This window comes from Pygoscelis adeliae, unplaced genomic scaffold, assembly GCF_000699105.1.
Source record: "Pygoscelis adeliae isolate BGI_AS28 unplaced genomic scaffold, ASM69910v1 Scaffold31, whole genome shotgun sequence".
Taxonomy (NCBI): domain Eukaryota; kingdom Metazoa; phylum Chordata; class Aves; order Sphenisciformes; family Spheniscidae; genus Pygoscelis; species Pygoscelis adeliae.
The window spans coordinates 2,976,955-2,989,836 of NW_008824233.1; the positions used below are offsets into that span (position 1 = coordinate 2,976,955).

Below are 12,882 nucleotides of genomic sequence, written 5' to 3' on the forward strand. Positions count from 1 at the left end.
GCATGGAAGAAAATGCACCAGGCTGCATGTCTGTTTCTCATCTAGTATGTATTTTGCCAGGGTGTCAGAAAGAGCAGGACAAGACATCTTGACATCTGGCATCAACTGCAATTTATACAATAAAATTCCCCCCACTTCTTCCTTGGCTTCAGTAAGCACAAAGTAAACCCTCATGAAACATGGCCAGTGTCTTATTAACTCAGCATCTCAACAGTTTCTCTCTACACCCAGTACAGTATGTGCTACACATATAAGCACCAGACCCACTCAAATTTATAGTTCTTCAACCAGTGTGTTGAAACTTCTGTAGTGAGATGACAAAAAGCAAGCTCAAATCATACCTTCTTTGCACATGAATACAACTAAAGAAGAGGCTATGGCACACAATCTCTGGCTTACTGCCATGAGTAAAGCAGAGATAAAATGATCTTCAGCCAAATCCAAATCCTACTCCTTTGAATTAAAAGGAGAGTTTCCACTATTCGTTTCCAGTTTTTTCTTCGCTGACTGAGTAAAGTAGAAGTGACTCCTGATACAAATAACATGAACAGAAAAGCAATTTTCTGCATGAAAGAAATGTTTAAGTTCCTGTTTCACTAAAGAAACGAGTTCAAGTTTGAGTGCTGGAGCTGTGGCAAGAAAAAAAAAAAAAAACTTTCACCGTATGCTGTTTCTTACAGCTTGAGAAAAGTCAAGAGTTAAATAAGTTCAGTCCACTTGAACTATACTCCATTATAGGGGTTTTCCTGTAATGCACTATTCCTTCACTGAAGTCCCAGCATTCCAGGGTATTCTTAGGAAGCAAAGAAGTATCGGTCTATTACTCTACTTAAGTAACAAAATGAGACAGCGACTTTCACTGAAGTTATACGAGTCTGGTGGAATTTCCAGCTTGTGCCCAACTATTCAAAGAGCGAACAGAATACCGGAGTTCATCAGACAGTAACTCCCAAAATCCCCGATTTCCATTGCCTTTTACTGTTATCTTCTCATTTTCTTCCCAATAACTACACTGTCAAAGAGTGCAGACTACCATGACACCTTTAGCTGAACCCCCAGGAGAAAAGGCTGGAGAAACTCCTTATTTCATCTCTTTGAAGACAAATGCACAATAAGCGATCACCTAAGCTGTATATAAGTAACTGTTAAAAAGGGGTTGTAAAAGGAAGAATCTACATAATGTCTACAAATTGATCCTACCGAGCTGAATGAGGAGTGACAGTAGCACTTCCAGAAATGTGAAACAGGATGTTTTTCATTAGACACCGTTGGCTGAAATAGAAAAACCTGCTCTGAGTGAGTCACATGGCACACATTTTGGTTCCTTGGTGGATTGAACCTTTGTGGCCAAAGCAAAACAGCCACACGTGTTCTTATAACCAAGAAATAACATGAGTTTTTCAAAAGGACAATAGCTAAAAGCTACTCAAAAAGCCTCTATATATCAAGAGCAAAAATAGAACAGTATTGCAACCTCTCTGAAGCTTCTCATGCCACCAAGCCCAGGGTCTCTGACTATCAACTTGTATTAACATTACCATATTGCTTTAGGGCTCTTTTGCTTGCCCTGAATTGTCACTCACTATACAAACGCTTCCTGTCTTCTGAAATCATGAGGCACTCTGGTGTTTCAAATGCAAAACTTCACCAAGGTTAAGTGACTGTTTAGCAAGGAAATCAACTCTTGCTTGCATGAGTGTTTGAAACAGGTATGTTGGGGGTGGGTAGGGAGGGGTGGGGCCGGGGAGAAAGGAATACAGTGTTTAGAATGTCATGGCCAAATGAGAAGTCATCAACTTCAATGGAAATCTGACATCGACAGATTTGAGATCAAGCTCCACCATCCTTAATGTGAACGGGATTCAGTCCTCAGCTACCGGGGTCATTGTACTTGACAGAATAGGGAACGTTTTCCATGTAAAGCCTGTTCTTCACGAAAGTTCATGAAAGTTTTCAACTTTCATGATTTTATTTATAAATATATACCAGCCATTCCAAACTGCTTAGATAATTACTAAAGACTTTCTCCAAGTCTTTTAATACTATAAATTATATAGCCTATGTTTTCAAACTACAGCCACCATCAGCTTTTGTACACATGGAAAATGAAAATAATTTACTGTTAAGTAAGATAACTATTTCAGAACGGTGGCAGTTGGATTGGGGCGGGGTAGAGAAAAAGGAAAAAGACAACCTGAAACTATGATTTCAGAATACTAAAAAACTCAGAGCGACCACACTGGTTATTCCAGGGATATTCTGAAACAGAACATCTATATGGAGATTAACTCTTCAGTAGATCTTTTCAAAACACTGTCTCCAAGTCCACAAGCCCTAAATCACATTCTTTCCTAACAGAGAGCTTGCTGTTGTTGACTTCTTGTTGACATTCTTTCCTAACAGAGAGCTTGCTGTTGTTGACAGGAATTAGATTACCGAAAGGACTTCAGAAGTCCTTTATGGAAGTCCAACCGTCATTTTATTCTTTGGGATTTAGCTGCCTAGTGTCCCAAGTGTTGATTCTATTGCCCTGTTCCTTCAGATACTTCCAGGCTACAGGTTCTCAGCATGGCCTTGCAGAGTTGTCTCAAGTCAGTCCTGACAAGCACAGAAGAGAATTGGAGAACCACAGAATAATGCTGGTGGGAAACAAACTCAGGAGGTCTCTAATCTGACCTCGTGGCTCACAGCAGAATCAGCAATCAAGCCAGACACAGGCCAGAGGATTCAGATCTTGAAAATCTCCAAGGTTGAAGACAGCATAGCCTTCCCCGGGTCAGCCTCTTCCTCTGCTTGACTGTCCTCACACGGAAAAAGATTTTCCCTATATCCTGTCTGACCTTCTTGTTCCAGTTGAAGCCTTTTGTCTCTCATCCTCCTGCCACGCACTGCTGTGAAGAGCCTGGGTCCATCTTCTCAATAACCTCCTTGTATGCACTGCAAAATGCTGCTAGGTTGCCCCAAAACTCTCCCTTCTCCAGGCTGAACAAGCTCCATTCCCTCAGCTTTTCCACCCACATAGGGCAGCTGCTCCCACCCCTGACGTCTGGGTAACCCTCTGCTGAATTCATACCAGTTTATCAATATCTTTCTTGTACTGTGGGTCCAAAACTGGACACAGTATTCTGGACACTAAACACAACCTTGCTTGTGAGACTCTAACAGGCAAGGTAGGTTTTACTAGATCTAAGCCTTCCCAAAACACAGATGATGTACCTCTTCTTCCTTCTGTTAAATTGACTGAATGCTGTAATCACTGAACAAGGGAAGTGTGGAAAAGGGGGCCTGGAATCCTGGCTCTCCAACCTTGAAAAGAAAGCCTTACCATTAGGACCCCTTCAGGGCCTCCCTCTGAAATGGACCATCTCACAAGAATACTTACGGATTTTCAAAGCCAGGGGAAAAAAAAAAAAAAAAATGAAAACACAAAAACACCCACACAATACCTGCAAACTTGCATACTCATTATTAGGGAAACAGGTACTGAGGTCTAGCCCCTGATCCAACAATACATGCACATTTCACTTAATATTTAACCCATTTGTGTAAAGCAAGCTTCACCTGCAGCAAGAAGAAACCGATGCAACCCCATTCTCAAGTGCCTGTTAGTTGAAAGTCCCTTCTGGAAAAACTGAGGAAAAAAGCCATTTTTTACTATAAGCAAGACATGTTAAGTTTTGGGGGGGAAAAAAAACCAAACAAAAATCAAATTATGCTACTACATCATAGTTAAGACAGTGAAGTTAAAATAAGACTGGGACAGGCAAAAAACAGCTGTGTGAAACATTGTGATACATTAAAAACATGTCAAGCTGGTTTTCACATGTTTGTGTTCAGACTTACCACAGAGTAACAGAAGATTTTAAAGGAATATGCTAGTTTACGCCTTTTTTCTAATCAAGTTGATAAAAATGTAACTGTTCAGAACATGGTTTGGAGAGAATATGGTTTAACAGCTAGTATTATTCAAGTCTTCTTTCCTTGTCATGATACACTCACCTATAATAAATCAACATTGGATTAAGAATACAATGAAGTTTCATTCCTCCCAACCAATCTGAAAATAAGAATGGATTTGCTTTTTATCTTTATGATAAAGGCATTGAACGGCTTTATTTTGTGATCTATTTCTTTTCAAACAATATATTGTTCAAAACATAATTTCAGATCCTATCTAAAGAGGACAATTAGTGAGAGAGTAACATACAAAAGTACAGAACAAAAGCCCACTTAAGATAAGTGAGTTTCAGTCAAGATTATTTAAATCTCACTCCTCATAGTGTTTTTGGAGTTAAGCTAATCAGCATTTGGATAAAGGAAGCATTTACCGAAGAAAGAAGTCACTTCACCTTCCCTTCCTTCCCCATTAAAATGAAGTGTTTCCTGGCTTTATACACACTGAAATAATGCTGAAAAAGCAAAGAGGGTTTAAGACAGATTTTTAGAAACGTTTAAAAGTTGTCCTGAGACAGACCAGTCATCAACATAAACCTACAGCAGCTGTCAAGAAAACAGCACCCCAGATTGTAATAAACAGATTAGAAGAGGCAAGTAGCCTGTGAGATGCAAGAAAGCAATTACAGATATTTGTCTTTCAAAGGTGAGAAACAGAATTAAGAAGCAGGGAAGCATGCACTCTTCTTCAAACCTATGAAGAAAAATGACAGAATTAAGAAGCAGGGAAGTATGCACTCCTTCAAACCTATGAAGAAAAATGAGGTAAGAAAGGGTGAGATCTACTTGCTTCAAATACATCTGATACATCAATTAGAACAGTACATTCACCACCTACAGGTAACTGCTGATAATGATGCTGTCCTCCTGCACTTCAGTTACACTGCAACTTCCATCCAACAGCTCCACAATAGTGAGTAAATGACAACCATATAAATAAATTACATTAGAAAATAGTCATTAATTAAGTTTCCCTAAAGGAAAAAACTTAATACATGCATACATTTAAAATATCCTCTTACTTACCAAAAAGTAGTCTCCTGCCTTGTAAAAGAACCATCTCTAATTAAACAGACACCTCACATTTTAATGATTAACTGGAAAGATTATAGAAAGATCACCCTTTCTAGAAAAAAAGCCAAGAAGTGCAGATTCCAAACATTAAAATTTATATAAACCAAGTGTTTCTTAGCTGCTGATTTAAATCATTAATTACTAAAGCCACCTTCACTGTCAAGTTGAAGAATTTAAGCAAAGCTCGATCATTCACTTTTTTTTCCAGCTGACCATCTTGTTCTGTTATTACTAATTCTTTATTTTAAACCCCTGCAGCCTTTAAATCATTGAAAACAATCCAAAAATCATTACTTGCCTCTTCTTTCGATGAACAGAAGTGCAATAAAAGCAGGGAAGAAAGCAGGCAAAAAAAGCAGGCAGAATATACAGTTCCAGCAGGATTTGGCAGCTAAAGCCCACCCGACACAGCAACCTCACATCCTTGTGCTCCTGGTCCTAGTCACCCACCCTCAGAAGATAAAGCAGTCTGCATGGACTATTCTGCTTCCCTGTGTGTTACTGTTAATTGCCCCAAATTAGATTGCCTCTCAGGCTTCACAATGATAGATCACCCGGTAAATACAATATACAGGATTAAAAAGCGAGAGCGACTCTAAAACAGAAATTTGTCTAGAAGACAAATTGCCTGCTAATGTGCATCCCATCCTTGAGATAACCAGCCACTTTCAGAACAAAAGGCATTCCCCTTGCCCCTAAATCAGAATCGGGACATAATGATAAAAATCCAGGATTAATGCAATCACTGACTTACTCTTGAAAACAATGTTTAGTTTTATTCATATGGTAAGTCGGGCTAGTTCCTCACTTAAACTGCAGTTTAAATTCTTGAGCCTGACTCCAAAATTTATGTGGAGACCAGCTACCTGAGGTCATTAATGACCACTAAATGAGCCAAACTCTAGACAGATGGAGCTTGGGGAAAAAGGGTGCTACTTTCTGCTTCCCAATGCAAAACACACAGCTAGACGTATTCCAGGTCTTTGAGACACCCGAGACATTTTTATGCTATACTGCACAAGATAGGTAACACCTATGTAATGCCTCCAAATGCAGAGATAAACACAGCTCCGGTACATTAAGCATTCTGATATGATCCCAGCACTGAAGCCTTCTTGTGCTAAAACTAGGCACTGGGAAAAATTTAGTCTATTTCTCAGATCGTGGTTCATTTTTTTTTTTTTTTGGCTGTGGCTACGCTGAATCTTTCAGAACAGAATTTTGCTTCAGTTCTTTTGCAATCTGTGAAGTAGTTTAGGCATCTAATATGCCTAATATGCCTAAATCAGAAAGAATCTGATTAATATTTTTCAAAGGCTTTCTAAAGGCTGTTTAAAAAAATTTTTTTTTCTTGGAAAGACTTGCTAAAAAAGTATCTCCTTTTTTGCCTGCTCATTTTTCACTTACATCCCCCCAGTACAAAAACGTGACTTTTTTGAATATTTTAAGTAATAATAATTATAATACTTTACCTACTATCTTAAATATGTATCAAAATGTTTAACTTTCTACAAGGTAAGGCTTTCAGCAAACACTTCCAATAGATTGTTAGCGAAGACAACACTGCAGCATTTAATACTGACCATTTCCAATTGGGAAAGAAAACCGTTTGCAGAGGAGTACTGGGAATGAAAATAACTAATTGCTTCTCTTCTTCAAGAAGCTAAGAGGTTCCCAAAAGTGTTCCTTACGCACTGCTGAAAACTGCATAGATTATTCAAGCAATGATTAGTTTTCCCCAATGATAACACATTCAGAAGGCTGCAAATATGAACAGTATTCCCTTAAACAATTCTTCATGCCTTCATTATCAGATGTTGTGCCTGTAACTATGATTTAGCCATTTCACCACCCATTTAAAAGATCATTTTTCTTTTATTAGGGTAACAAAGGCAAAATCCTAAAACCATTCTCTGATAAAAGTTAAATTGCTCCTTCCTCTGTTAAAATGTTTTTGACCAAGCCCTTGCACTAAAATCTCTATCACAGCTTGTAAACCGGTTCTCTCCAGCTCACTTGATGCAAGCAAGGTAAGTTTTCTTGTATTTTGTAACTTCAGGGCAGAAAACAAGTCAGTCATCATCATACAAATAAGATCTTTAAGGGTCTTTCATACTTGGGCAATGCATTGTTTTACATCGATTCCTGGGTATACGGGCATTTTGCATCCTTAGTAGTTTACCATCTGCGATGCACAAGTCTCTCACATGTTATCTATAGAGGATAAAGAACATTATACACACGTCTGCCCAGAAAAAGGCATGAGTGTAGCACTTGATAGTAGTCCTGTGCTAGTTTAAGTCTGTTTGTGGTCAACTACAGCAGCTGAGAGAAAATGGTATGGCATGAACCCATGCAATTAAGCCCATGCACCTCGAATAGCCTATAGTGTTTTTACCGATGCAAGATGGAGTCCACACCATTCCCTCTATCCTGCAATTTGAAAGTGTGGACCGCACACCTTGGGCTAGCTGACCAAGGTATTCCACAGTGTCTACCCTACTTCCTCCTTCTCTCCAAGGCTCACGTGCAGCTTCTCTACCCGTGGGTTTACAAAGCCACTGAAACAGGCACCACAGTCTTCAGGCAAACTTGGATCAGCAGCTTATTTCAAAATGCTGCCATCGGCGAGTAAAAACAAGTACAAACATGCAAAGATGCAGGATAGCTGTGCAGGACAGCACTGCTACTAGAACACAAAACTACTGCAGTAAACTACTGTCTGCAATTGTGGTACAAGCAACAAGTAGTACAGGTGGGTATTTTTGGCAGGGACAGAGGTTAAAGATCAGATCTCTTCCGAAGAGAGAAAGGGGACTCACTAGCAGGGAACAAAACAGGACACGGCAAAGAGAGTCCTGTTCACTCGACGCAAGACAGAGATTGCCAGGTATTTTTACCAGGGAAAAGGACATAACCACCACCTCACAAGAAACACTAACCAATCTACCCACATCCTAAAACTTGCTTTATTTCTTTGCCCGATTAATGCAACAGCAAATATTTCACATCAGTCATTGTGTTTAATATTTACACTAATTAATGATGCACAACTTGCAGTAAGAAATTCCCTATACTGAACATGTGAGTAGAATAAGTTTCCTTTTGTCAGCATTGTTTTGCTGCTTTTAAGCAAAGCAACCTCCCGATATACTATATATTAAAAAAACCCTAAGCCTGTTATTTCCTTTACTGAGGCATTCACTGTGTAACCCTTTCTTAAATCATCTTCATAAAGAATTTTATTCCTGCCCCTACTCATAAGCAAATACCCTAAAATACACAATAGCAGATCACGGAGAATGAAGGATAAGGCAATTACAGATAGGACTACAAAAATCACCCTGCTCTTACGGAAGCAGATCAATCCTGAGACATAACTTCTCATACTGCTCTTGTGTCCCTGACCTGATTTACAGCAAACCTAGACAACTTGAATTGGAAAGTTTAAAGAAGCTTTAAAAAGCTGGAGATACAAATAATTGGATCTCTCACATCCAGCTTTATTGTCTAATATTAACCCTAATAGCATGTCAGCGGAGTTTGAGAGTATTTGGAAACTCTTCACTATCAAAGAACATTCCAGAAGCAAGTCAGAGTGAAGAAGTTCCTAACGTCTCGCTGAAGAGCAGAAACCAGATTTTACAGAGGTATCCAAGAATATCAGACACAACAGGCCCAGTGATTTTAATTGCTAAGATTTAATTTTAATCCCTCAGTAAGGCATGTTTATGCATTCTCACACAGGAAAGTTGTAAGGAAGGTAACGCACTGCTTGATACAAGATGTTTGGTAAAGAACAGAAAGCACCCTAAATACTCAACTGGGTATAAGACGCCACTTGGTTTTCAACCAAGCCTTCAGAGAAGGGGTAACTGCCTTGTCAAGGAGCACGGGATATGACAGCAATGTACAAAAGATCCACCCCTCTCCCGAGTGGCAGCTGGAGGCCAGACAAGATATGCAAGGGTATGTTAACTGCTGCTGCGTTCAAGTAGTGCCTCAGATGACTCACTACGCTCTAAATGACAGGAAAAGCCACCCTCTGACACCTGTCTTGACAATACATATTCTAACTGATAAGATGCACTATGCTACATCTTTCTTGTGAATTTCGCTAGATCTACCATCACCTGCTGTTTTGCCCTTATCTTTTGCCAGGGCTATTATATTACACAACATTAAAAGTAATTCTCCAGTTGCTCCAGGCAGATCTGTAGATATTGCTGTTACCCAGCTAACTAAGCAGTGTCAGAAAATAAAGCGACTCTTGTAATATCTGACCCAGAGACACAAGCCCAAATTTACCTTTAACTGCCATCAGTATGACAGCGAGACCACTACTGCTGCCTCCTACCTATGATCATGAGAGCAAATCCTCAGCTGCTTCAGTTTGCACCAAGACTATCTTTGCTGTATGCATCAATTTACCCCTTACTCAAGTTCCCATTTTATCTTCCTCTTACCAATAAATATGATCCCAGTGATCATTTATGCCAAAGCCACAATTTTCATTTTCTTCCACAGTATCTCCCACAGGAGAGAGAAATTAGCTTGCAAGTTTTTTATTAAAAGTTCCCCTAGAAGTTACAGCCATTTTAGTTGCAAAGTATAAATTCAGAAATTAAATCCTATACTGTCACTATTACAGTCTCACACAGCTTTACAGATTCTTAAGAGGTCAGAGAATCAAAAGTGAGACCGATTCACCCATTTTTGGTCAATATGGTGCGGCTCCCAGTTGCTGCCTATGAAGAGCTAGCAGGTCTGTGTTAATACTGCATAATCACCAGGCAAAGTGAGGCACACAGTTTCTTGAAACTGCAGTTGCTACATTGTAGGTGAAGTTAAGATGTATCAATGAATATACTGTGGAAAAAGTCATGCCAGTGCTTTAGTTTTTCCCATCTCTGTCAGAACTGAATTAAGTTCTGACAAGTGCAATGCAGTGAACATGAGAAATCTTCAGTTTCTAAAGAATTCTGGCAAACACTGTCTATTAGAGGAGCCACTTTACCATCCACAATTTGAATTACTTTACATCACCAGCTATTAACATTCTCCTTGGAGTCCTATTATAAACTACGCACACCTGGAACCCTTTGGGGTGAAAAAGTGTTTCACCCTTCACTGTAGAAGGGCCAAAATGGTAGTCGGTCCTTTCTGATACCATCCCATAATGTCTTAAAAGATAACAGCTCCTCTGAAACTGTGGCTGTTCTTATGTTTGTATGTTCTGCCTCTACAGTCTAGGCTGTTTGCCATTTTCCCCTCACCTCTCCCATTCTGCTGTGTGTTTCTGAAGGGGAAGAGAAAGAAACACAAACACACACATACAAGCATGGAAATAAAGAACCAGTTCCAAATCAAAGACAAGTACGAAACATACTTATGTTTCAGTTCACGTCACCTACTACAGATGCTTGTTTTAGTGATGCAAGTGCAGCTAAATCAAGATATAAAGGGACTAAATGCTCAGAAACCCAAAGGTATTTCTAGCATCAAGTGTCTCAGGATGCACCACTTTTTCCAGCAGGGATGTATTACATAGTCAAATCACCCCTTTCTTAACAGAGCTAGACCTTGCACTACTCAGAGATGTTGCATTAAGGTGGATGAGAATAAGGTTTTTCAGACTACAAAATGAAAGGCAAAAGGAAGATTAAACCAGTAAAGCTAGCAAGGAAAAGACGCCTCCCAGCCTGGCAGGCTCCAATTTGCAGTGTAACCGTAATCACCATTCATGCTTCACAGTGTAAACCTGAGGAATCAGATACCCTTGGGATACCATCAGTTCACATCTCATTTGTTTTCCTGAATTTTACTTCACACGCACCCCCCAACAGTGAAGGGTAACACCCATCAATTATGTTACTTATTACGTCCTCCCATTACTGTGTTAGTTAAATCTTACCAAGACCATAAAGGCTGCTATCAAAGTCAATGGGATCTATGGATCCCCTTGTACTGAAGATGCTCTAGCACAGCAAAGAGGGTAGACAAAAGTACAGTAAAACCCACAGCACAGGATACCTTCAGTAGTTAGATACTTTAAAGTATTTGTTGCAACCTTTTACACTCACTACTTCTAGATTTTTGTCAAGCATCCTCTGTAACAGAAGGTAAATGGCAACATACATACTTTTACCATGCTGTTCCACATGCCTGTGCCATATCTGCTGTAATTCACCTCAGGTTGAGGCTCCATCCCACCCAACTTTTAGTTGATTCTGGTCAGATGTATTGTCAAGCTGACAGACCAGGGTCTTCCTTATGCATGAGAAGAATCACACCTCTTATCTTCAGGGAAAGCTACTCAATTCAGTCCTCTCCCCTTTCTGTGAGATCTCTTGATTGCCACCAGTAACTTTCTGCTGTATTCTTCTTTGAGCAAGGAGAACTGGAACTACAATAGTTAAAAGGAAGGCACAGCAGTATAGCTATCAATTTATTCCATTATTTTTATTTATGCGTCCTGATTAGTTTTGGGGTTCAACATCTGTACTGTCTTACAACAGTCGTTATCTCCCTCAAAGACAGCTCGTAAGAAAATAAAAATTGTCCTTACTATCAGTAGCACCTGGAGTTTTATATTTGTCACTTCTCCCAGAAAGCTCCTGTTTTTCAGACAAAAGTAAAGCCCACTTCACATTGGGTTAGGTATCCAAATGCTTTTCAAGTCTCCTCTGACCTGTCAATTCTCACCCTACATTCTAGTCCATGGGATGTACTGGAACTAAATCTCCATGTTCTGAAGGTAACCTTCACTGTCTCCCAACAATAGAAGCACAGGAAGCCTTAGAAATTGAAACATAATTGTGTCACTTTATGAACATAAAGAGTTTCTGTTCTTATTTAAATATTCTGAAAAATATTTCAATTTGTGATTGTACAAGATGTTGTCTGCTACTTGCTGTAAAACCTTCCCTTTTATTTTTCCACTTACGATTATCAAACACTGTTTTAAGACCAAGAAAAGGAAGATAAATGCCATTTGCAGTGTTACTTCACCTTTGTTACCTTACTACATTTGAACTGGGATGCATAAAAAAGAAAAAAAGTAATTCTTTCTAGGCATCAGGGAGGCCTTACCCAAAGGTCCTTCACATCAACAGGAATAAAACATAATTCCCAAGATATAAGCATATCTTGAAAATAATGCATCATTTCAACATAAATTCTGCACGTTCTCTCACTCCGCTATTTCTCCAAGGACGCATTCTTTTACCCTCACAAAAGGTTAAGGAGGTCTGACTCTGAGTCAACTGCTGTCAGAGGAACTCAAGCTGAATAAAGACTGATATTTCACTTGCAGACAAATCTCATTTACTTAGAGAGAAAAAAAAAGTACCACAAGACTACCTCATCGGCACCACACAACGTATAGTTTCTCACACGCATACTGCAACTTTTAACGAATACAAGCATGAAAGCGCACTGGGTTTAACACAACCTGAGGGAGTGGTGTAGCCATTATTTAACTCTGCGGAAAAGCAGGTGACGGCAGGCTGAGGTTACTGAACCACACACCTGGAGATAGCGCCCCAGTCCAGCGATAAAAGACTACGAACGCCTGAAGGCGACCAGCGGCTCCAGGGAGAGCGGGCGTTTCAAGTTTTCACCGAAGACTTTAAGCCCTGGGCGAGCACGAAGGGCTCCGCGGGAATAACGCTGCTCTCAGGGAGGACAGCAGCCCCCTCAGAGCCGGGCGGCCGCGCCCCTCCTCCTCAGGGGAGGACCGGCCCCAACGGCCGAGGCTGCCCGGGGCTCACCGCGGGAACACCCCACACCCCTCGGGGTCCCTCACAGACGGCGGGAGGGAGAGGGGCCTCAGCGGCGGCGCTGGCCACAAGC

At 40.2% G+C, this 12,882-nt stretch overlaps 1 protein-coding gene across 2 annotated transcripts in view; it reads right to left on the minus strand.

The window, feature by feature from the left end:
* The window catches only part of QRFPR (pyroglutamylated RFamide peptide receptor), a 20,873-nt gene that overhangs the window by 7,562 nt on the left and 429 nt on the right, over nucleotides 1-12,882 (minus strand). The window lies entirely within an intron of this gene.